This window comes from Chenopodium album, chromosome 7 (genome assembly GCF_948465745.1).
Source record: "Chenopodium album chromosome 7, dcCheAlbu1.1, whole genome shotgun sequence".
NCBI classification, from domain to species: domain Eukaryota; kingdom Viridiplantae; phylum Streptophyta; class Magnoliopsida; order Caryophyllales; family Amaranthaceae; genus Chenopodium; species Chenopodium album.
In genome coordinates, this window is record NC_137840.1 from 40258233 (window position 1) to 40281963 (window position 23731).

The 23731-nt window shown below is 36.6% G+C and overlaps 1 long non-coding RNA gene across 6 annotated transcripts; it reads left to right on the forward strand.

Annotated features, from left to right (window-relative positions):
• Positions 1 to 13096: 13096 nt before the first annotated feature.
• Positions 13097 to 22842, forward strand: LOC145639004 (uncharacterized). 6 transcript variants are annotated; one of them, XR_014114786.1, is made up of 4 exons: positions 13097 to 13376; positions 13726 to 13794; positions 14997 to 17394; positions 19869 to 22842. It is a non-coding gene; the product is annotated as an uncharacterized LOC145639004 (long non-coding RNA). The 6 variants fall into 6 exon arrangements; XR_014114787.1 differs by lacking the exon at positions 19869 to 22842 and having other exon boundaries at positions 14997 to 15633; positions 17251 to 17702; XR_014114783.1 differs by lacking the exon at positions 19869 to 22842 and having other exon boundaries at positions 14997 to 17702.
• Positions 22843 to 23731: the final 889 nt, after the last annotated feature.

A 23731-nucleotide genomic window follows, 5' to 3' on the forward strand; every position in this document is an offset into this window, starting at 1 on the left:
TGCCAAATCTTTGGCACTTACCACATTTTCTAACACACTCCATGGCATATGACTCAAGAGTGAACTAGAAGTAATGCCGCCTGGCCCTGAAGACTAAGAATATGTCGCCTGCATAAGAGACGAAGTAACCCGCATGTAACTCTTCAAGAACTGCTCTCCCCTTTTTGGGGGTAACACACTTTAATATGGGCTTTAGAAACCCTGCCTTGAAGAGTTCTCCTTCTCTTATCTCAAATTTTGTAGCACACTTCTTCAGTACGGTCGCCTCCTGGTGTATATTAGGGAGCGTGCCGTTTGTCAAGTACGCCCGGATGCCATCCATCAAAGTAGAACTTCGGTCCAGTACGCCAATGGGATCATCAGCAGATATACTTCGATTTTCCATTACATCCCTAAACATTGACCGAGGCGTATCACAAGAGACAGAGGATGCCAATTTTGACAGGGCATTTACATGGTTGTTTTCAGACTGGGGCACTTGACTGAGATGAAATTGGTAAAGTGTCCCTACTTCAGCCTTGACCGCTTGCAAATACTTGATCATAGCCGGATGGGTGGTTTCATACTCACCATGGTATTTGCTAATGACCAACAGAGAATCAGAGAAGGCGCTAATTTTTATAGACCCTGCCGCCTTACACATGCGGAAATCGGCTAGCAAGGCTTCATATTCCGCCTCATTATTCGAGGCCTGTAATTTAAACCGTAGTGCGTACTCATACTTGTCTCCTTCTAGAGATTAATATATTATGCATGCACCACAGCCGTTCATAGTAGAGCTCCCGTCTACATGCACCTTCTAAACCTTATCAAAGATGTATAGAGCAACCGACCTTGTCATTTCAACAATGAAGTCGGCAAACCCCTAACCCTTCACTTCCTTTCTTGGTTCGTAGGTGATTTCAAGACTTTGTGTTTCAATAGCCCATTTGAGCATTCTACCGGACAAGTCCAGGGTTATCATTGGCCACTTGAGGAACTGATATGTGTAGATCACCACCGGATGTGCCAAAAAGTATAGTTTCAACCATGGGGTATCGGAGTTCAGCATTTCTTAGCACATGGCTAATGAAATAGACCAGGAGCTGATTGTCGTCTCTCTCAGCAAGGAGAACAACACTAAGGGTATGATCTGAGACAGCTAGCTACATGTAAAGCGTCTCCTTTGGGAGAGGGCTAACAAGCCTTGGCAAGGAGTGTAAATGTTACTTCAATTTCTGAAAGGCCGCCTGATGAGTGACATTAATGTCACTCTTAGGGAGTAGTTTTAGAGTCATTTTCGTGTTTATTTTCCCTTATTTTCCTTTTATTCTTTTGTTCTCTCTTTAATAAAGTTTCTTGTTTATTTGGTATTTTTGGAGCGTTTTAGTTTATTTTCTTTATTTTATTAGCTTTAGTTTATTTTTGTATTTTATTTTACTTTATTTGCTTGTATAGTTTTTGTCTTTATTAGTTTTAGTTTTATTTCTCTTATTTCTATTTTACTTTTATTTATTTTAATTAGTTTGGAGTGTTCTTCGCATTTTATTTTTTTGTGTTTTATTTAATTTTGTTAGTTTTAGTTTTAATTATCTCATTTCCTATTTTTGTTTATTTAGTTTTATTTTATTTATTTCATTCCTTTTTGTCTTGATTTCCCCTCGTGTTTTTGGTTGTAGGTGCCCCGGGTTTCAAGGCCATGTCCGTGTTCGAAGTTCAAGGTTCGAGGTGCAAACTTGAGCCAACCCCTCCTGCTGCCCCTTATCCATCACCGCACCCTTCATTATCCTACACCACACCAAAACAAATCACTCTTCCCCTGTTTCACCCCGCAGCAGCACCAACACCAACAACCCACTGCACCAGCCACCTAGCAGCGCACACAACACCACTCACCACCAGTCCAACTTCCAACCACCAGCCAACAACCACTTGACCGCCACAACTTAGTCGCAATCCCCTGCTCCACCAACACCAACAGCAACACAACCAAACGCCGCACCACCACAGCACACAACAGCCACGCAATCACCCCGCAACACCACCGCGCAACAGAGCAGCCACCACCAGCATCAATTACAGCAACAATTGCCTCCAATCGCCACCAATAACCCCTCACTTCCAGTTGCCAACAACAACAACCACAATCACCCACCAATTCACGCACCCAACAACCAGAACCACCTGACCGCCAATGACCTCCCTAGCTGCCATGTAACCACCTGCGAACAACCACCATAACCGCACCTTTCTTCACCTTTGCTACATCAACCTCACAAAACCAGAACCACCCGACCACCGCAACCGCTCAATTCCGGCCATCACCCTACCAATTTGCGCAAGAAATAGAGCAAAATCAGAACAATTAGCAATTTAATCAAGTTCGGGCAGACCGTTGGTGGTTCGGTCGAAGTTCGAGTCAGAGACTTTGTGGATTTCGTTAATCGAAGAGGAGTGGTCGAACATACCCATGGTTCGACCGAACCAACCCCGTAGTTCGGCCGCACCAACCCATGGTTCGACCGAACCGCTTCACGAGACTCGCACATGGTTTTTAAAGAGGGTCGAACGGCCTCGATTTGATGATGATAGTTGATGAACGGTGGTGATGGTGGGGCGTTTCAATGGAGATAGAGCAGCCAATGTGAAGGAGAAGAAGAAAGAAATCGGGTCTGATGTTTTTTCTTTGGGATTTATTTTTCTTATTTCTTTTATTTTTATTTCCTTTGCTTTTCCTTTTCTTATTTTCTTTTCTCTTTTATTTCTTTTCTCTTTTATTTTCTTTTTATTTCCTTTTCTTTCTTTATTTTATTTCCTTCTTTTATTATTTTATTTTTCCTAGTTTTATAAGCTTAGTATAAATACCCAATTTTGGGGTAATTAGAAAAATATTCAATAACTATCTATTCTTCTCTCTAATTAGTTTTAGGTTAGGTTAGGATTAGTCTTCATTGGTAGAGAGAGAAAGTGTGGTTTTCTTCATTAATGAACTTGGATCTTGAAGAAGGAGCTTGTTCAATCCTTTGTAGACCTTCATCTTCAATTAATGAGCAATCTCTTACTCTTTCTCTTTACCTTTCTTCTTGATTTTGTTTATTTGCTTTTATTTTTCTTCTTTGCTTATTAATCATGTTGATGCTTATTGATTTGATGATTGATATTGTTTTCAACATGATTTGTGAGTAGTCACCTAGCCAAGGGTGTGGGGATGGTGTAGTTGCTAATTGTTCATGCTTTTAATGTTGGGGTTATGTTAATGGTGATTAAAGTCTTTGCATGCTTGATATTCTTTGGTCTTTCTTGCAAGTGCACATAGTTAGTTGATCAAAGATGAGTCTTTACTAACAAGTAACGGAAGTTGACTTAGTTGAGATTCATTACTATCGATTGTTATTTAATAGTACCTCCTAGTATATGGTTCTAATGTGGAAACATAGAGGCTATGTTAGGAGAAGCCAATTGACCCCGGAAGGCGGCTAGATTGGACCCTTTACTTCGATATTCATGTATGTTTAGTTTACCATTGATATGCTACTTTGTTATTGTATGGTCAAGCGTCAACTTCACCTACCCATTTCCCTTGGTGCCTTAATGTTTTATTTCTTGTTTTAGCATTTTTAGACTTTAGTTTATTTATCCCCTATTCCGGACTAGCTTAATTGTCGATAACATTTGGTGGTGTTTACCGTTCTCTGTGGTTCGACCCCTATGCTTGCCTTATACAATTGTATTTGATCTAGGGATAGACAATTGACGACGCATTTATTCCTTTGTCACCGCCTCAGCATCATCCACCCACTAAAACTTAGTCTTCTTCCCAATTGCTTGGAAGAAGTAAAGGCATTTGTCACCTGGTCGGCTGAGAAATCTCCCAAGTGCAGCCAGACAACCGGTAAGCCTCTGAGCTTCCTTGATAGAGCAAGGTGACTTCATGTCAATCACTGCTTATATCTTCTAGGGGTTAGCCTTTATCCCCCTTTGATTAATCAGGAATCCGAGAAACTTCCCAGACTCAACACCAAAAACACATTTTTTGGGATTTAACATGACCTTATGCCGGCTGAGTGTGGTGAAGATTTCTCGGAGATCAACAAGATGATCCTTCTTTTTCTTGGATTTGACTATCATGTCATCAATGTACGCTTCTACATTCCTCCCAACCTGATTAATGAAGACTATATTATTCATCCGTTAGAAAGTAGCCAGCGCATTCTTCATGCTAAACGGCATCACTGTATAACATAATAGCCCCTGAGTAATGCTCCACTTGAGGACGCATGTCCATCATCAACTAAGTGGATTATCCTCTTCCGATGATCCTTGGTGCCCCGGATGGTCGGGCCACCGCTTATGAATTTGCCTGCTATAGTGCAGACTGGATCCTTGTCAGTATCCGAACTACTAATAGGTTGGACAGTTTTTGGCGACTGCCCTGCATTCGTCTTAGAAGTCGCTTTAGATATCAAGACATAGGACATCAGCAATCCCTTGTAAGCCAGATGATCTAACGTCCCCTTGAGACTATATCAGTAGTTAGTATCATGGCCCACCTCTTTATGGAAGTGGAAAAATTTATTCTTGTTCCGCGACTGAACGGAACTCTTCATAGGATTTGGCTTCCCAATAGTCAGCCAGTCCTTCACCTCCATAAAGATGGTGTAACAGTCTTTATTGAATTCATAGCGCGAGAAATACAGTTTGAATTCCTTCTTCTTCTTTTTGGACAGATGGTCAGGTTCTTCAACTGCCCAAACTTCTTTTCTCTTTTTTCTCTCTTCATCTTTATAAGTCGGCTGAGCAGACCGACTCTCTTTTTGATTGTTGGACTTCTTAGATTTCGTCTGATGGCTGGACGAGCAGAGGTAGGTAGATTAAATAAAGCTCTCCGCCTCTTTCAACGCCTCTTGAAGGGTGAATACTATTTTGGGTGTTTTTGTCCCTTGGGAGAGTTACAACTCGATGACTGATCTGACTGCGCCGGTACTTGCAAAACAACGGAGACACCAGGTGTTCGGAGCTCGGCCTCCGACAGTCAAGTTAGTACTTGAATATGGGTGGGAGAAAGTGCGAAAAATAAAGTGAGATCTTCTCGGATTCTTAGATCAGGTGTTTCTCTGATGTGAGAGAAAATGGATGTAATAAATGATTGAATATGTCCCAAAATTTGGGGAATATCTCCCTATTTATAGGGTCATGTGAGGGTGTGCCCATATCTAGGTCATTTGACCTAGATTTTGTGGGCTGCGCGGTTTTTCGGCACTCTTGGAGCTTAAGCCCTTAAAGGCTGCCATTTCAGGAGATATTTGAGGGTGACACATGTTAGATGGCAATTGGTCCACTTGGACTAGCCTAGGCTTGTGATGGGTGTCATAAATGGCACCCATTTGATGAGCATTTAGGTTGTTTTTACCTTCTTTTCATGGCTTTCATGCTTAATAAATGCATAGTTTTATGCTTTTGGTCTAGGTGTTACCTTTCCTCTCTTATTTTGTAGCTTTTGTGCATTTCTATGGTAAAACTAGTCTTTTCTCCTTTATTTTCTCTATGTTCGTGGTTTTACGTATTGTACGAGGTTCGGTGATTTACTAAGGTGGAGGAAGCTTTTGGAGCAAGCTCATGGCAATTGGAAAGCTCAGGATGCAAGGAAGTGGATTCTCCAAGTTCTAGCTCTTGCGCTCTTAAGCCATGCTCTCATGAATATGGGGTGTTGAACCCACAATCATGTGCTTTTGGGACTGCCTCAGTGTTTATCATCATCATAATCGTGCGACCTTAGCGAACGCACGAAGCCGCAAGAAAGTTTAAGAAACCCAGAGATGCATGGGCGTGCAAGGCACGGGCGCGCAGCCCCTGTGTGCAGGCGCGCCAACCCTGCTCGCGCGGCCACATCTCTCTGGGTACCTCCTTGCTCGATTTTTGTTCGCGCCTCCTATTTATACCTTTGTAACCCGATTTTTAAAGCAGGTTTAGAATAAGCTTCATTTCAAAGTTTTGATCATTTTTCCTAGCTTAGTTGAGAGCTTCTCTATAGTTTTAGGGTTAGTTTAGGAGTAGATTTTAGAGAGAGAAAGTGATGAATTTCAATGGTGATTGAGAGATTGAAGATTTATTGGTGACAATTGTGTTAAAGATCTTCTCTATTATCAATGAGAATTCTTAACTCTATCTCATTTTATTGCTTTGTTCGATTTCATATTTGTTTGGTTTGATTTTGGTGTTTGATTGTTGATTAGTGTAACTGTTCTTCATAGATTGTTTATTCTTGATTTCTTTAGTTGTTTGTTGATTAGATGATGATGTTAGTGTAGTTGTTTGCTAGGAATTGGGCGAAACTTAATTGATTGATTGATTGATTGATTGATTGATTGTTGATTAGATGATGTTAGTGTAGTTGTTTGCTAGGAATTATGCTAGATTGCATTGTGAGTCTACATTGATATGGACCATCGCTTTTTTGCTTACAATTGTCGATTGAGCTTGATTAGTGATGGTCCTAGTTATAGTCTCTTGTAGTTGGCGCTAGTTTGACCTCTAGGAGATAGCTTGTTAACTCTTTTGATTGAGCTTGCCATTAGTCTTCACAACCATTGATTTGCATATTGTTCTCGAGTTGCTACAATTGTCATGATTACTTGTTGATCCCCGTTCCTAGTGCTTTATTTGTTCGGTTTCTTTGTTTGTTAGTTGCTAGTGTTCTCTCTTTATCTTTGTCTTCGACTTAGCTTAAGCACATAATTGAGAGCGCTTGAACATTACCGTTCCTTTGGGTTCGATCCTTGACTTGCCTCTATACTTGTATATAGGTTTGTTAAGTGTTTATAAATTTAGTTTGACCGGGGAGGATAAGTTTCAACAACCTAGTTCCACCCCTCGTCAAAATGGTGCCATTGTCGGGGAACGGTGTCTATGATTGTGTGTTTTTTATTGCTTGAGTCTAGGTCTTTGTATATACTTTTCTTTGATTTGATTTTTGTTTGCTTTGTATAAAAATGGCATGTTTCTCATTTCCTCAATATAACAATGAGCATTTTTGTGAATATTTCCATAGATTTGAGGGATTTCTTTACACTAGTAAAAAAAATCTCATTCGTAACAGGCTATCTGTAACAGGCAAAATAGTGTCCGTTACTGTAGACACCTAAAAATGACTCCCCAAAACCAAACCCGATGATGAACAACCTTTCATCGCCATTATTGGTCGGGTTGAGTATTTAATCTTGGAGTGCTTAAATCCATATTTCCATTCCATAAACCAACCTAATTTCTAGCCCATTTCCCCAAACCTTCACTGATTTTCCTCTTTTCGTGCCTTTAAATCCAAAATAATTCATTTTGTGTCCTTTAAAATCATTCATTTCGTGTCCTTTTTATAAAAACTTTTAATCCTGTTTATTTTGGTCCATAATCATGGTCCAATTATTGAATAGTTGGGTGGGGCTTTAAAAGAGATTTCCAACGATATATTATAAGCCCAAATTCGAGTTATAACGAATAAGTTAAAATTGAGCTCAAACCGAACCTAAGTCCACCTTACCTATGACCCAATGATCATGTACAGGGTTCAAATTATTTAATCCCATTCCTAAACCAATTAGGATTAATTAGAAGCTTCTATAAGTTTCTTAAAGATCTTAATTATCCTTTTTGAAAAGATAAGATTAAATAGTTTGAAATTGAATAAAAAATTTCTCTTTGAAAATCCTATTTCAATCTGAATTAAAAGACATTCAAAGATAGACAGATATTATTTTCGTTCCTCATATTTTTTATCCAAATTTTATATGGTTGGATAGCCCTTGAAATTATCTTTCCGATGATATATTATAATATCAATTCCGAGCTATAACGGAAAAGATAGGAATAAAATATCAAACTCTATCCAAAACTGACACCTTCTCACTATTTCGGCCATATATTTTGTCATAAAAAATATTTTACTCTGATTCCAAAGGGTTAGAAATTAGACTTCAATAGCTTTCCAACAATATCTTATTCATCTTATTCCAATTTCTGTATCAAAAGATATGATAAAAACAAAAACCGCAAAAACTGCAGTCTATCGAGTTTTATTCCGATTTAATTCGGATCTTATCTTTATTCTTCGACCCTTGTTTTTTTCTCTATAAATAGAGGTCATATCACCCCTTTTCCATTCATCAACAATATTGATCATTAAATAGTTATCTTCTCCTTCTTTAGCCTAAACACTAGCCTTCCCATTCTTTTACTATTCCTTCCTTTAAGCACTCTAAGGAGTCCATACTTAACCCGAGGTTCCGTCCTTAAACCAAGGCGTGAAAGGTATAATTAATTGAGGGTTTGGACCAAATCAAATCTATATTTATTTAATTTTATTTTCATTTGCTTTATATTTTTTATTGAAGTTACTAACAGTTTATTCATGATGTAGCAATTCAAGGAACACGCAGAAAGTGAGTAATTAATCACTTAATTACTCTTATTTTTATTCTTGTTGCTAGTATCATAATTAGTTTATTTTATATTTGATTTGACTAACGCTATTATTTTTAATTTGTTTCCAATATTAATGTGTACTCTATTATGTTTTTGATCACCATATTGTATGTTTAAAGGGAATATGTAATTGAAAATCACGCCTAATAAGATAATTTGGACGACCGGTTTAGGTTCCTTTTAATCTTGTTGTTTAACTCAAGTGATCACAAATATTTTAGAATTTCTTCTTCAACCATTTTGAGCCTCGTCTGACGTTTGGCCTTCATTTCTTCAACCCACATTCACTTAACCTTGGGATAAGAAGATATGTAATTGTATAGCTTTCAAAAAGCAAGTATAAAAAAAAGCAACAATAAAACAATGTCTAAAGGTAAGTGTTCCAATGTCTTTGATATGAACACGTCTCAAAGTGCGCCTCTCATCGAGTGCTTGGTACCATGCCTGAGAAACATGAATTCCAAGTGAGTGATGGACCGCATGATTTGAGATTGCCTACATTGATTCAAAACAATAAAAAATAATAAATAAATAAAAAAAAAATGCAAAAATCATAATTTTCAAATTCACAATTGCATATCTTGGGGGCTTCTCTCGGGTCTTGAGCCTTTAATGCCTTTCTTCCTTAAATCTTCAGCTTAACCACCTTACAACCCTTGAAAGACCTCTTTGAGGTGTACACACACTTGTGTAAAGTTTCGTTAGAGCTACAGATACATAGACAACCTCATATCGAGGTGCGGCCACATTCATATTCATATCCATGCATGATCGAGTCAAGGAATATCCAATGCTTAACCTAACCCATCTAGAGCTAGACTTGGGGGCTTGAACCCACATCATTTAGCCTACCCAGTCTAAAGAGTCATCATCTATAGCCTTTGCAGCCAACCTTAGTATCACATTCACACACTTCACTCACACATCCATATCCATATCCATATGAGCTTTCCCTTTAAGAACCCTTTTTCATGAAATCTTGTTTCAACACTGTGCATGCTTCATCATCTTTCAAGAAAACATTCATTAGAAGAAACATTGTATACTTGCTTAGCTTCCTGACCTGAGAAAAATTCATTGTTTCATGCATCGCATATCGTGCTTAGCTCCTTAACCTAAGCAACATTCATTATGTAATACTCAATAATCACTTCATCTATATATGTGCTTAGCTTCCAGACCTAAATGACATTCAATATTGTTTCTTTACACCATATATGATGCTTAGCTCCATGACCTAAGTTCAATTCATTTATCTATCGTGTCACATGATGTAATTGTCCTTAGCCTCCTGGCCTAAGAACATGCATCATGCATACATTATTTTCAAGACAAGCAATTCAATACATACGATTCATTTCGTCTTGCTCAAGGAGGAATTTTAAAACTTCTTCCCTTTTTCCTATTTTCTTTTGGGGAAGTTCAAAAACTTTTTCAAAATTTTTATTGGGGGAAGTTCGAAAATAAAATTTCATTTTTCACGTCTTTCTTTTTTGGGAAAAAGTCGGTACCCTCCACTCGTTTCATGACAAAAATGATGGAAAATTTTGACTTTTGCATCTTCGTTTGCTTGTGTCTGCACACACACATATACACACACACACTCACAAGTCATACACATGTCATGTCACATCACATCAAGTCAAACTTGGTCAAGTCAGTGGTCAAGTCAATCACAATATGTACGAGTTCATTGGCAAATTTAATTTTGTAGGTCTCATCCACGACCCACGTTCGGGGACAAGCGAACCAACTACAACCCACGTCCGGGAACTAGCGGACCATCTATAGCCCACGTCCGGGGACAAGCGGACCATCTACAACCCACGTTCGGGGACAAGCGAATCAACTACAGCCCACGTCCGGGGACAAGCGGACTAACTACAGCCCACGTCCGGGGACAAGCGGACCATCTACAGCCCACGTTCGAGGATAATCGAATCACCATCATTTCATGACGCAAGGTTCTCAATACACAGAGACTTGTAATCTCATCATCTGTCGACTTTCCTCAAGCATGGAAAGTATTATTCGCTGGATTTCTTCAAATATAGAAAACCGCCAAATTCCTTTGTCGGCTTTTCTTAAGCATGGAAAGCATTATCGGTGGATTTCTTCAAGCATAGAAAAACGCCAAAATCATATGTCGACATTCCTCAAGCATGGAAAGTGTCATCCGGTAGGTTTCTTCAGGCTTAGAAAGCTACCAAACTCATTTGTCGGCTTTCCTCAAGCATGGAAAGCATTTCAACAAACGTCATCCAGTGGATTCCTTCAAGCATAGGAAAATACCAAACTCATTTGTCACTGATACACTGGTGTTAGATAAGAGTTCTATCCATGTACTCTTTTATCTGTGGAATTAATATTTTTTGCAAGTATCGGCGTATACAAAGTGATTTAGGATCGCAGAACATCTTAAATCATTCTCCGTCCCTATTGACTACTTTGACTATCGTTTTTGAAACTGACGTTTCTACAAACTCAGGTAAAGTGGGGGCTTCTGTAAACACCTAAAAATGTCTCCCCAAAACCAAACCCGATGATGAACAACCTTTTATCGCCATTATTGGTCGGGTTGAGTATTTAATCTTGGAGTGCATAAATCAATATTTCCATTCCATAAACCAACCCAATTCCTAGCCCATTTCCCCAAACCTTCACTTATTTTCCTCTTTTTGTGCCTTTAAATCCAAAATAATTCATTTTGTGTCCTTTAAAATCTTTCATTTCGTGTCCTTTTTATAAAAACTTTTAATCCAGTTTATTTTGGTCCATAATCTTGGTCCAATGAATGTATAGTTGGATGGGGCTTTAAAAGAGCTTTCCAACGATATATTATAATCCCAAATCCGAGTTATAACGAATAAGTTATGGTCAAAATATTAAATTGAGTCCAAACCAAACCTAAGTCCACCTTACCTACGACCCAATGATCATGTAGAGGGTTAAAATTATTTAATCCCATTCCTAAAACAATTAGGATTAATTAGAAATTTCTACAAGTTTCTAAAAGATCTTAATTATCCTTTTTGAAAAGATAAGATTATATAGTTTGAAATTGAATAAAACTTTTCTCTTTAAAAATCCTAAATCTATCCAAATTGAAAGACATTCAAAGATAGACAGATATTATTTTTGTGCCTCATATTTTTTGTCCAAATTTTATATGGTTGGATAGCCCTTGAAATTATCTTTCCGGTGATAAATTATAATATCAATTCCAAGCTATAACGGAAAAGATATGAATAAAATATCAAACTCTATCAAAAACTTACCCCGTCTCACTATTTCGGCCATATATTTTGTTATACAAAATATTTTAATCTGATTCTAATTGGGTTAGAAAGTAGACTTCAAGATCTTTCAAATTATATCTTATTCATCTTATTCCAATTTCTCTACCAAAAGATATGATAAAAACAAAAACCACAAAAACTATAGTCTATCGAGTTTTATTCCGATTTAATTCGGATCTTATCTTAATTCTTCGACCCTTCTTTTTTTCTCTATAAATATAGTTCATATCACCCCTTTTCCATTCATCAACAATCTTGATCATTAAATAATTATCTTCTCCCTCTTTATCCTAAACACTAGCCTCCCCATTCTTTTACTATTCCTTCCTTTAAGCACTCCAAGGAGTCCATACTTAACCCGAGGTTCCGTCCTTAAACAAAGGCATGAAAGGTATAATTAACTGAGGGTTTGGACCAAATCAAATCTATATTTATTTAATTTAATTTTCATTTGCTTTATATTTTTTATTGAAGTTACTAACAGTTTATTCATGATGTAGCAATTCAAGGAACACGCGGAAAGTGAGTAATTAATCACTTAATTACTCTTATTTTTATTCTTGTTGCCAGTATCATGATTAGGTTATTTTATATTTGATTTGACTAACGCTATTATTTTTAAATTGCTTCCAATATTAATGTTTACTCTATTATGTTTATGATCACCATATTGAATGTTTAAAGGGAATATGTAATTGAAAATCACGCCTAATAAGATAATTTTGACGACTGGTTTAGGTTCCTTTTAATCTTGTTGTTTAATTCAAGTGATCGCAGGAATTACTTTTCACTATAAGAATCGAGTAGAGGCCAAATGGGCGAATGTGACTCCATGACTCACTTCGTACCATCATCCCCGATCCTCCTTTAGTGGTTCGTAACCATATGGAGTTAGTAATCTCATGGAGTATGAATGGGGTGTAACCTTTACGATTCAATCGTTGTCCCTTTATCGTGGTTGCCTTTTTATGATCCGTGAACGGTTTACAAGTTCCTTAAAAAACTTGTTGGCGGCTCCCTACTTTATTTGTCCCTAATCGTATATGTCAATTCCCACTTCCTATGAGTGCCAAGCATATTCACCACATACTTTAACGTAGGCGCACTTTGAGCGACGCCTACAGTTACGAATACTTATTTATTTGTAACGGGCTAAATAGTGTCCGTTATGAATACATAAGTATTTGTAACAGACAAATTAGTGCCCATTACAAATAAATAAGTATTCGTAACGGACACTATTTTGCCCGTTATAAATACTATATTACACGTAATAGGCGTAATATGCCCGAAACAAATGCCCAAACTCTGCCTAACTTATAGAGGAACCCATTATGCTTTTTATTAGGGTTTCACGGCTTTCACCATTAGCCGTCATTCACTCCCTCTCTCTCTCCTCTCCTCTCCTCCACGTCACTCTCATTTCGAACTCAGTCCTTCTCTCTTCTCCTCCATCAATCTTAGAGAAAAAATGGTTAAATTGGGGGTTTTGATTTGCTTTATAGATCCACGGGGTTATTGACGTGTTGTTGTGGTTCGTTGCGAAGAGATCTTGGTATTATTGACGTGTTGTTGTGGTTTGTTTGCGAATAGATATTTTGTACGTTATCTTCATGTGCTTCTGTAAGTTTATTCTTGTTCATATCATTAATTTCTTGGTATTATTGCTAAGTTTTGTAAGCAATTGAATTAGGGTTTAGCTGCAAATTTTGTGATTTAATTTTGGTAGTGATCAAAATATAATTGTTGAAACGCTACTAGTATCAGCTAATACCTCCTTAATCTGAGTTTGAATTTAGTTATTACTACTTAATAATCAACTAATACAATTAACTTAAACTAGTAGTCATGCCTTCTTTCTATCAGCATAAAAATGGCTCTGTTGTTCTATGTAACTCAGAAACTTTATCGTTTGATTTACTCTTGGTATCTGAAGTTGTTTATTTGATTATGTTGTTATCTTTGTTTCTAGGGTGAAGGATCAGAAGGGTATATATTTGAATTTGAGAACTTCAGCGATAGAGATATGTGTCGGGATTGAGTAAGTTAAAATTGAACTTTGACATTAATTATATATTTTTCGGTGTCTGACATTATCTTTTGAGCAATTTTGCTGAAAATTGGTCTATAGCACCACTTAGGTTTGTTATTGCTTTGATAATTCAACTTTGTCATGTATGATTGGTGCAACATTACAAAGAGGGACTTTCTAACTTATAAAATAGATGTGATGCAAGATCGGTATTTTCAAATATATGAATTTCTGATATATTATTATCTGGAATCTAGCTAATAGTCCCTAATTGGTGTGCACATATCTATCTGCAAAGCAGCACAAGTGACAAATTAGGTTATGTTGTCTTTTCCCCCTATTTGAGCTATACTAATATTCAGGACAGATTGCTGTTAGGTAGAACTTTGCTAGATCTTCTGTTAATTAGATACTCTCAGATATCAAGTGTATACTAAATTGATGAAATGTTGGTGTTAATCATAATTCATTTTTCTCTTAGCTATCTTTGATTAGTCTATGTTGATGTCCAGATGTTAGTAGGAATAAAAGATTTATATGAGAATATCTATGCTTGACCCGCGGTATAGGAAACGGAGTTTAGTGGAAGGATTTGTTGTTTGGTCATTTGAGCCAATTTGATATCAATCTTTTATGATAAAAAAGGAAGGCATAGTTCTTGTTTCAGAAATGCATAGATCTAGAGGACTGAAGAAATATACATACATATATATTGTATGTATATATGTATGTATATATGTATATGAATATATGTATGTATATATGTATGTATATATATATATATATATATATATATATATATATATATATATATATATATATGTATATGTGTGTATATATGTATATGTATATATATACATATATATATATATACATACATATATACATATATATATATATACATACATATATACATATATATATACATACATATATACATATATATACATACATATATACATATATATATACATACATATATACATATATATATTCCAGCCATTTGAAGTCTATATAATTGTGGGGTTTATTTTTCTGCCAGAACTTACTAGAGCATAATCTACTAGTGCAACATTATAGTGAAATCAAGTTCCCAAGACTTAAATATTAATGATGTTGCTTGTAATTTTTCACTTTGTGACATGAAATTCCTATCACTTTCTTTTAAATGTTGGGGTATGGTTAATGTTTTTGGTCTTGATGATAATTAGCATGACACCTTGTGAATAGCAAAGGCCCTTGAGAAGCACCCAGATGTTCCCAAAAAGGATTCTGAAGGACCTGGTTAATTAAGTTCAAAAGAAATGGAGCGGCGAATAAAACTTTTGCAAGAAGACAAGTAACTGGCCAACAATGTTTAAATGTCGAAGGATTTACATTTGTATTTATCGGAGCTATGAAGGCCCGTTGGTTCAGGAAATTACCATGACGAGAGAAACAAAACCTCATTTTCTTATGTTTTGTTCCCACAAGGTTTGTTGAATATGGATACAGGTTATTTTTTGCAGTGAGCTTATGAAACTTCATAAAAAGTTGGTAATTGGTAAAATTTTGACAGAAGATGAGTTATGGGCAACTAGAAAGGTAACTCAACAGAATTTGTCATTTTGACTATGTTCACCGGTTATTCTTGGTATCACAAATAGCTAGTACTTTTTACATATCTTCACTCTCTTGGTGAACATGATTTATTTGGTAAAATAAAAAAAAATAACATTTCGTTGTTCTCTTGTTGATGATACTCTGCATAAATTGTTAGATGGTGGAAATAAAAGATCATCTTCAACCCAACGAGTGGGATTTAAAAGTGCTATGATATCAGACATCAAGCCACTAACTGATGGTCGGGTACTGTATGAAATCTCGTTCTCTCACTCACTCCCTAAAATAAGCTGTTGAATGTGATGGATTTGTTGAATTGGTACAGAGTGTGTATGTGCACGCTATTTTGGGGGAGGGAGGGGGATTCTTTGCAACCTCTGTATTCACAAAGACAACGAACCACATATAATTGATTTGAGGTTATGGACTCTATGCTGGGCTTTTCTAGAAGTACCTATATTTTTTTTCTCTGGTTTAATAGGGTTTTGTGTGAGATATTCTTTTTAATTCTTATGCTTGAGCTTTCTCATGATCCTTTTTAGAAGAGCTTAGCTGTGTTCAGCTGAACTCATTTAATTTCAAGTGGAGCTTTGGATGAATTTTGATCAAACTGAGTTCTTGTAGTTCACGACTAGGCCAACCACATCTTCACCCATAGATATGATTTCTGAGCACACTATCTATCTTTCTATATCAATAGAAAAATCAATCATTCCTCACGGTTTCATTGTCTACAATATTTTGGAGTTACAGGAGACACATTGTTGTCCTTTTTTCAGTGAAGCAGATGTTCATTGTATTCCTAGTGCATTTTTTATGTAGCAAAGAACTTGAGTTTGGGTATCGATTTAGAGAATCATTTCTTTCCATGTTGAGGCAAATAATTATCATAAAAAATTGTACTTCTGGATGTCAGGAAATATGTTCTTAAACTTATTTTACTGTAGAGAACTTCATAGGTGTTTATATTATGTGTATTTTTAACCGTCTTATGTCGTGATTATGAAGTTGAAACTCTCTGCACATTTTCTTATTTCTAAAGCCAAACTTAACTAGAATAGTTTGTAAGTATGGCACCATCCTGTTTCGAGATGCTAAATTACGTAAAGGCTTATACTTCAGAATTGGTCTTGATTACTATATGGTGACACCTTATCATGCTTTATGAGATGACTAGACACTATTGTAGTGATTGTGGAATGAAAGTTTTTTAAACTAGTGAAGTAAATTTTTACCTTGTTATCTGTCCATAAAGCAGAAAGTATGATGCCAAAATTTTCTGATATTCTTTAAAACCTACAAAGTAGCTGCCTTCTTAATCTACTAGATCTTGTTTTGCGAATAAAAGATTGTAAGTGGGATGTTATAAAAAGTGCTTAGTGTTATAGTACCTTTTACTGCTCATGCATGACGCATTGACTACTTCTTCAGTTATCTTTTTTGTTGCTTGTTATGACTATGGTTTTCAACAATGTGTTAATTCTCTCTTTTTTTTTGCCTCTTAGACAAATAAAGTTACCTTTAAATTAATATGGTATTACCTCATTCGTCTTATTCTTTGTTTGATTCCACTTTGGAATACAAATTACCAAGATTGTTGTACATTAAATTTTCCTGGCTTATTTTATTTCATATTCATGCAATGAGATCTTTTCTTTTTTTTTTTTTAATTTGTTGTTGATGTTCATTTTCCTTCTATTACGCAAGATTTACAATGGTACTTGAGTTTCTTGAATCCATCCTAGAAGAAAACAAGAAATAAAAAAAGACAACTAGTTAAATTGCACACAAACACTTCTAGGTTGATTACTCAATCTTATCTTGGTAGTTTAAGGAGTTTATTTGTGATTCTTTGTTTCTCAGGTGCTTGTTACTTGTTTTAGAGTCAGCACGGGTTGAGATTGTTGTTTTGCTTAATGAGCTGGCATAATTAAAATATGAAGCAGCTTCATCAAATCATAAGGCCTTTCTTTTAAAGTGGTGTATGAGTTGATGGAGGAAAGTTAGGTGAGGGAAAACAGTGTTGCCAGTTCCTATACTATTGCTGGTCCAGAAGAAGAATGTTGTTTTCTTTTTCTATTGTTCAGCTGTATTTGCTGCTGTTAGTGTTCTATTAGTCCAGCACCAATTATGTATATTTTTTACTAGTGTTCTAAGGAAAAAAAATTGTTGTTTCTTGATTTATTAGCTTTGTGGCCAACTATACTAATTAAAATTGTGAAATAAATAAAAAAATTTATTGAATAATAAAGCACAAAATGACGACAACCTAGTAAATTATGCTGGTTTTTTTGTAATTGAGGCTAAACGGTATTCGTAAGGGGCAGTTGAAATGCCCGTTACAAATAATCCGTTATTCGTAACGGGCAGTTGAAATGCCCGTTACAAATAACCCGTTATTCGTAACGGACAGTTGAAATGCCCGTTACAACTAACCCATTATTCGTAACGGGCAGTTGAACTGTCCGTTATAAATAACGGGTTATTTGTAACGGGCTTTTCAACTGTGCGCTACGAATAACTTGTTAGTTGTAACGGACACTCCCTCTTACAAATAACACTGGCTATCCGTAACGGTGGCATACGTAACGCCCGCTGCCCGTTACAGATAGGCCTTTTTTGCCCATTGCGGATAGGTATTTTTCCACTAGTGTAACTATCATTGTTGTAGTCTTTTGGAGGCTTGTGATATTTGTTATTTTGGTTTGAATTAACAAACTAGGGATATAGTTGAAGGAATATATAGTGGTATATTTAAAGCATTTTCTATCGAAGATGCTTAGGATTTTTATGTTTGGCTTGCTTGGGAAGTCCATAATAGGGGTAATCGTGCTTCAATTTTTGATGTGCAATGTGTTAATTCTTTTAATGCTGGCATGATATCCCATGATGTGTCACATGATCCCATAGTTGAACCTAGGACAAATGCTTCCAATTCTATTTCCTCTTTTTTTTCATGATGATGAAGTACATGCTCAAGTTGATGCTAATGGTGTGTTTCAATTTTCTTCATTATTCGCCATGTCTTCTTGTGATATAGTCCATTCCCATAATAACAAATCTCATATGTTTGATTGTGCCCTCACTCCCCAATGTGATGTATATGCTCATGATTTCAATGTTAATTCTTCCAATCTTTGTTGTACTTCTTTTTCTCTTGTTGAGCCTCAATCTTCTACACCTTTTGAATCTCTTATTGCTACTTTGGAAACACAAATTAGGCATATTGAGCTTAGTGATGATCTTGGGCCTAAAAAGGAGTCGATTCTTAATTCTTTGAGAAGTCAATTGGAGGTGATGAAAAAAAGTGTGGAGCATCTTAAGGAGGGAAGAAAGAGAGGTAAAGAGCTAGAAAGCCAATTGTCATCCTTAATGCTTGTTTGTGAAAAATCTCTATCCAATGTGTGTGTTGAGGGTGATGATGATAATTTTGAGCAACCAAGAGAATGTGAGGATCCCATAGGTTAGCATATGAGTGATGGTGAAGGAGTTGAAGATGAAGAGAGACTTGAATTTGAAAATCCTAACCCTCTTTCTCATCTTGATGAGCCTTAAGTGTATGTTTGTGAGCCTTCAATCTTTGAATACATAGACTCTTTTGAGGTAATCTTCCATTTGTTTTGTGAGAGTCATAAGAAAATTTATAGATTTTTGGATGAGTTCATCGAGAAAGCTTATTAGGATTCAGATGAGTTTACGATGACTCTACCTCCACTCATACATGGTTTTGAGGACTTAGGTTTTGAGATAGTTGAAAGAAAGGTGGGTTATTGTGGTGCAAAGAAGGATGGGGGTAATTTCATTGGAGTTTTTGAGCTTAAGGGAGATGTAGATTGTGAGAGATCTTCATTTGAGGACTCTATGATTGATTTTTATGCCCTCATTGGTGATGTGAGACATTGTGTTGAGGGAGTAGCTACCCCTTTGCCTATTTCTCATACCCCTTTTTCTCAAAGGTTAGACCACATCCCCTATTGCCCTATTTTTCTCCCTTCCTATCCCAATGAGCCTATTGGGGACCCCCTTGACTATGATGATCTTAATGTCCCTCATTCTTCTATTGTTGAGGAAAAGGGCGATGTTGCCACCCAAAAATATTTGAGTGTGCGGGATTTGCCTTTTTCTTTTTCTTTCCATTATTTTATTCCCCCTTCTTCTTCTTCTTCTTCTTCTTCTTCTTATTTTTTTGTTTTTCCTTTTGATCCCTCTTTTTCTTTCTTTTGGAACCTCCCTCCTCACTTGTGTGCAACAATCTTGTTGCATGTTTTTATCCCGTTATTTACCTACCTTCTCTCTTGCGAAATGTGTAGTAGTGCATTTGACAAGCTCTTGCGTGCGTTGAATTATTATTTTACTAGAGCGGTCAAGCTTGGACCTTAAGCAAGCTTTTCTCAAGAAGCAACCCGTGCTTTAGATTAGATTTTCATTTGCTTTTTAGAATATATTTTCTCTCATGGAAATGTTTGTGTGCCTTTTGCTAGGTACATGACTTGATATACTTGGGTGCTTCGATTTGGATCAAGAATCAAGGAAGATTGACTCCTATTTTTTCTAGCATATGGAAACAAGGTTCAACTCTTGGGAAATTAGCTTTGAAAGGTTTAATTGGGTCATTTGTGCGTATTTACACCCACCTAATCTTCGGTAATATCCTTCCTTGCTCTTTCTCAAGTGGATGATGATGACTTGTTGGATATATGTTGGTTTGTTGGATTGATCTCCTTGTTTTCCCCTCCCATAGTTTCTATGATATATGTTTGAGTGTATTGTCTCATTCAAGCTTGGGGAGGGTATTCAATAATGTTTGATGGGATATTGATTCATATATGCTTTTCACCTTTGTATATGCTTTTCCATGTTCTTATATCTTGAAAAACTCCAAAGAGATTTTGTTTCTATCAAGGCGAATTCGCAATGTGTCTTTGTTTTGTTCTTGCTTTTGACATAAAACTATTGAACTTGTATAGTTGAATGCTTTTCTTCTTGAAGGGTAACGGTGTGCACGGTTTGAGAGTATGCTTTGTTGATTCTAGGATAAAGCATGCTAAGGTAGTTGGTTAGAACTAATGGGACCATGAAACCAGATTCTACTTGTTTGTGGCATGTTGGTAGTTGCTTCCTATAGTCGAATTGACACCAATAGTGAGTTTTTGCTACATCCATGTAAGGTTCATTATTTTCAAGCCTTCAACATATATTTGCATGAGCGGCATGAATCCTTGACTATTGCGGACCTAATCTAGAATCTTGACTCATATTTCTCAAACTCGAGACCGAGCCATCTAGGGAGGACAAAGGCATCTTTTCGGGGTGGTAATTTTTCTTTTCTAGGTTAATTTTCTTTCTTTTTAGTTCATTGGGTTTACATTTTCCTTCTTGCTAACCATTTGAGCCTTTTCCCTTCTTTTCAAGCCACATCTTTAGATCTTGAGCCTTTTGTTTGATTTTCTTTTCCATTTTTGATTTTTGTGAGGCAATTGATCATTATTGTTGGAGTTTGTGGTGGAGGAGTTTGGATATTTGGTTCTCTTGAAAGCAAGTTTGTGTTGTGATTTTTGTGCAAATAATGGCAAATGAATAAATGAAAAAGCCGTCCAAAGTTAATTAAGGCAAGGACAAAGCAAGTGCGAAATAGTAAGAGTCGTCCAAAGTTAAAGAGGCATGGACAATTGTTTTGAAAGAAATGAAAATAAAAAAAAGAAATGAAAATAAGAAAAATAAAAAATATTTCGATGTAATTTCTTTTCCTTTTTCAAGCATTGAGGACAATGCTTCCTTTAAGCTTGGGGGAGAAGCATTTACGCTTTTTGTATATATGATTGTGGTTATAGCTTTGAATAAGCTTAGGGAAGTTAGTTTGTTTTTGTTTGGCGATTGCTTGGTTATGAGGAGAAGGTTTGATCACCCTTTGCTTCACTAATTAGGAATACCGCCAAATTTTCATCCTTCTTGCCCTTACATTACAACCATTGGGAAAGACCTTTTGACCTAGAGGTTAAGTCAAATGTCGGGGGAGGGCATTATGAGTTAAAGCCAAAGGAAAGGGGATGCATTGTCAAGACGTCAAGTAGCCCAAAATTATCTCTTTTTCCGGTTCCTTCGTGGAACTTTTGAGATGCTTACTAGGGGAAGATATGAGACTAGTAGGGAGAACGCTGTAAGACCGTTTGGGATGAAAGTGGATTGTGTTTCTCTAGTTCCTATGCTTAGCATATTTATGTTTCAATCAACCTAGGGTATCTTGAAATGTGCACTCCCTTACTTGTTTAGAAAGATTTGCATTCATTTATGCTTGTACATATGGAAAAGTCCTTTCATGAATATGTTTTTTACTCTTCTTTTCTTTTGATTTCCTTTTCATGCTTTGCCTTGTTTGTATTACTACGAGAGTTATAGGTTAATCTCTTAGGAAACCTTTACAAGAGCATCACTTGTCCTCTAAGGCGATCTAGGGGTTTAAATGGCTTGTCTTTAGTTGCTAAAATTGACCGTGATTCCTACGAAAGTGAGTTAGTGTATATTCTTGTCTCTTCTCTTTCTTTTTTTTGTTTGAATAAGCTCATCATTTCTCCCTTGGTTTTGTTTTGCTCGAGGATGAGCAAAAGGTAAGCTTGGGGTTATTTGATGCATGTCATAAATGGGCACCCATTTGATGAGCATTTAGGTTGTTTTTACCCTCTTTTCATGGCTTTCATGCTTAATAAATGCTTAGTTTTACGCTTTTGGTCTAGGTCTTACATTTCCTCTCTTATTTTGTAGCTTTTGTGCATTTCTATGGTAAAACTAGTCTTTTCTCCTTTATTTGCTCTATTTTAGTGGTTGTAGGTATTGTACAAGGTCCATCTCTTAGTATTGGTGATTTACTAAGGTGGAGAAAGCTTTTGGAAAAAGCTCATGGCAATTGGAAAGCTCGAGACGTAAGGAAGTGGATTCTCCAAGTTCTAGCTCTTGCGCTCTCAAGCCGTGCTCTCGCGAATATGGGATGTTGAACCCACAATCATGTGCTTTAGGGACTACCTCACTTAGTGTTTATCATCATCATAATCGTGCGACCTTAGCGAACGCACGAAACCATGAGAAAGTTGGAGAAACCCAGATATGCATGGGCGCGCAAGGCACGGGCGCGAGAGTGCAGCCCCTGTGCGCGGGCGCGCCACCCTTGCTCTCGTGGCCGCATCTCTCTAGGTACCTCCTTGCTCAGTTTTTGTTCGCGCCTCCTATTTATACCTTTGTAACCCATTTTTTAAAGCAGGTTTAGAATAAGCTTCATTTCACATTTTTGATCATTTTTCTTAGCTTAGTTGATAGCTTTTCTCTCTAGTTTTAGGGTTAGTTTAGGAGTAGATTTTAGAGAGAGAAAGTGAGGAATTTCAATGGTTATTGAGAGATTGAAGATTCAATGGTGACAATTGTGTTGAAGATCTTCTCTATTATCAATGAGCATTCTTAACTCTATCTCATTTAGTGCTTTGTTTGATTTCATATTAGTTTGATTTGATTTTGATGATTGATTGTTTATTAGTGTAATTGTTCTTCATCGATTGTTGATTCTTGATTTCTTTAGTTGTTTATTGATTAGATGATGATTTTAGTGTAGTTGTTTGCTAGGAATTGGGCGAAACTTGTATGATTGATTGATTGTGCTTAATTTGGGAATTATATTGATTAATTGTTGAGATTAAATCGATTAATGGAAGTTTACATGTGTGTAATTCGATTAGGCCTTGAGAATTATGCTACATTTACATTGTGAGTCTACATTGATACGGACCATTGATTTGTAGCTTGCAATTATCGATTGAGCTTGATTAGTGATGCTCCTTGTTAGAGTCTCTTGTAGTTGGCGCTAGTTTGACCTCTAGGAGATAGCTTGTTGACTCTTTTGATTGAGCTTGCCATTAGTCTTCACAACCATTGATTTGCATATTGTTCCCGAGTTGCTACAATTGTCATGATTACTTGTTAATCCCCTTTTCCAATGCTTTATTTATTTGGTTTCTTTGTTTGTTAGTTGTTAGTGGTCTCTCTTTATCTTTGTCTTCGACCTAGCTTAGGCACATAATTGAGAGCGCTTGAACATTACCGTTTCTTTGGGTTCGATCCTTGACTTGCCTCTATACTTGTATATAGGTTTGTTAAGTGTTTATAAATTTAGTTTTACCATGGAAGATATGTTTCAACAACCTAATTCCACCCCTCGTCAGCTTGACATGTGGCCCTCTTTAATTGGTCCACGTGGACAGGGTAATTTTACCCAAAACATTTTCCCCTCACAGGTGACACGTGGCTGGCCATCTGGCGCATGTGACACACGGCAGCAAATAGGCAGTGAACATTAAAACTG